The sequence below is a fragment of the Eurosta solidaginis genome, unplaced genomic scaffold (genome assembly GCF_040869045.1).
Source record: "Eurosta solidaginis isolate ZX-2024a unplaced genomic scaffold, ASM4086904v1 ctg00001511.1, whole genome shotgun sequence".
NCBI lineage: Eukaryota > Metazoa > Arthropoda > Insecta > Diptera > Tephritidae > Eurosta > Eurosta solidaginis.
In genome coordinates this window covers 80258-83589 of record NW_027137158.1, presented here as the reverse complement: position 1 = coordinate 83589, position 3332 = coordinate 80258, and positions in this window count along the sequence as shown.

The window sequence follows — 3332 nt, the reverse complement described above, 5'->3', positions numbered from 1 at the left end:
GTATTGTTGTGTCAAAAAATCATAGAGATCGGTGATATATATAATATATATATGATGGTATATATAGTATATATATATAGTATATATATATTTTTTTTACGATTTCGGCCCCATTTTAACAGCTAGAAGCTTCAAATTTCACCAACTGCTTACGTGTATAGCATATATTGATGTCTGAAAAAATCATTGAGATCGGTGGTACACATAGTATATATCTCATACAACCGATTGTTCAGATAAGAAACTTTGCGCAATTTCTGCCCCGTTTTAACAGTTAGAAGCTTCAAATTTCACAAAATGCTTACGTATATAGCATATATTGTTGTCTGAAAAAATCATAGAGATCGGTCGTATATATATTATATACTTCATATAAACTGTCATTTTGACCCCTTTTTTACGGCTAGAATCTTCAAAATTCATCAAATTTCATCAAATAGTTACGTTTTCGTCATATATTTTTGAAATACGTGATTCGTAGTCATAGTTTTTACACGCAGACCACAAAAAACCTGAAACTTTGCATCCTCACACAAAGTACCTACCTGTTTTTTATTTTATATTTATCTTAAAAATCGTTAAGGTATGTAGATCTGTTCACTATATATTTCTTATCTTATACATCCGATTATTCGGAGATTACGAACGGGATAAGATTATTGTTCAGCCCCATTCATGAAAGGTATGAAGTCTTCGGCACAGCCGAAGACAGTCCCGTTCTTACTTGTTTATTTTATATTTATCTTAAAAATCGTTTAGATATGTTCAAATTTCACCAAATGCTTACGTGTATAGCATATATTGTTGTTTGAGAAAATCATAGATACCGGTGGTATATATAGTATATATCCCATACAACCGATTGTTCAGATAAGAAACTTTGCGCAATTTCTTCCCCATTTTAACAGTTATAAGCTTCAAATTTCACCGATTGCTTACGTATATAGTATGTATTGTTGTGTCAAAAAATCATAGAGATCGGTGATATATATAATATATATATGATGGTATATATAGTATATATATATTTTTTTTACGATTTCGGCCCCATTTTAACAGCTAGAAGCTTCAAATTTCACCAACTGCTTACGTGTATAGCATATATTGATGTCTGAAAAAATCATTGAGATCGGTGGTACACATAGTATATATCTCATACAACCGATTGTTCAGATAAGAAACTTTGCGCAATTTCTGCCCCGTTTTAACAGTTAGAAGCTTCAAATTTCACAAAATGCTTACGTATATAGCATATATTGTTGTCTGGAAAAATCATAGAGATCGGTCGTATATATATTATATACTTCATATAAACTGTCATTTTGACCCCTTTTTTACGGCTAGAATCTTCAAAATTCATCAAATTTCAACAAATAGTTACGTTTTCGTCATATATTTTTGAAATACGTGATTCGTAGTCATAGTTTTTACACGCAGACCACAAAAAACCTGAAACTTTGCATCCTCACACAAAGTACCTACCTGTTTTTATACCTTTCATGAAAATGAAATGGTATATTAATTTCGTCACGAAACCGAAAATTGTAAGTCCTTAAAGGAAAATAGATAGACCCACCATTAAGTATACCGAAATAATCAGGTTGAAGAGCTGAGTTGTTTTAGCCATGTCCGTCTGTCCGTCTGTCTGTTTGTATGCAAACTAGTCCCTCAATTTTTGAGATATCTTGATAAAATTTGGTGAGCAGGTGTATTTGGGTGTCCGATTAGACATTTGTGGGAACCGACCGGATCGGACCACTATAGCATATATCCTCCATACAACCGATTTTTCAGAAAAAGAGGATTTTTGTAATATCTTACCCAATTTAACAGATTGAAGCTTCAAACTTCACCATATACTTTCGTATATTGAACATATTGTTGCCTGAAAAAATTTATGAGATCGGTCGTATATATAGTATATATCCCCCACAACCGATTGTTCAGATAAGGAACTTTTCGTAATTACTGCCCTATTTTAAGAGCTACAGGCTTCAAATTTCAGCGAATGCTTACGTATATAGCATATATTGTTGTCTGAAAAAATCATAAAGATCGGTGGTATATATAGTATATATATGGTGGTATATATAGTATATATATATAGTATATATATATATATTTTCGCAAATTTTAGCCCCATTTTAACAGCTAGAAGCTTCAAATTTCACCGAATATTTACTTATATAGCATATATTGTTGTCTGAAAAAATCATAGAGATCGGTTGTATATATAGTATATATCTCATACAACCGATTGTTCAGATAAGAAACTTTTCGCAATTTCTGCCCCATTTTAACAGCTATAAGCTTCAAATTTCACCGATTGCTTACGTATATAGCATATATTGTTGTCTGAAAAAATCATAGAGATCGGTTGTATATATAGTATATATCTCATACAACCGATTGTTCAGATAAGAAACTTTTCGCAATTTCTACCCCATTTTAAAAGCTAGAAGCTTCAAATTTCATCAACTGCTTACGTGTATAGCATATATTGATGTCTGAAAAAAGCACTGAGATCGGTGATATACATAGTATATATCTCATACAACCGATTTTTCAGATAAGAAACTTTGCGCAATTTCTGCCCCGTTTTAACAGTTAGAAGCTTCAAATTTCACAAAATGCTTTCGTATATAGCATATATTGTTGTCTGAAAAAATCATAGAGATCGGTGGTATATATATTATATACTTCATATAACCTGTCATACTGACCCCTTTTTTACGGCTAGAAGCTTCAAGATTCATCAAATTTCATCAAATAGTTACGTTTACGTCATATATTTTTGAAATACGTGATTCGTAGCCATAGTTTTTACATGCAGACCACAAAAAACGTGAAGCTTTGCATCCTCACACAGATTACCTACCTATTTTTATACCTTTCATGAAAATGAAATGGTATATTAATTTCGTCACGAAACCGAAAATTGTAAGTCCTTAAAGGAAAATAGATAGACCCACCATTAAGTATACCGAAATAATCAGGTTGAAGAGCTGAGTTGTTTTAGCCATGTCCGTCTGTCCGTCTGTCCGTCTGTCTGTTTGTATGCAAACTAGTCCCTCAATTTTTGAGATATCTTGATAAAATTTGGTGAGCAGGTGTATTTGGGTGTCCGATTAGATATTTGTCGGAACCGACCGGATCGGACCACTATAGCATATATCCTCCATACAACCGATTTTTCAGAAAAAGAGGATTTTTGTAATATCTTACCCAATTTAACAGATTGAAGCTTCAAACTTCACCATATACTTTCGTATATTGAACATATTGTTGCCTGAAAAAATTTATGAGATCGGTCGTATATATAGTATATATCC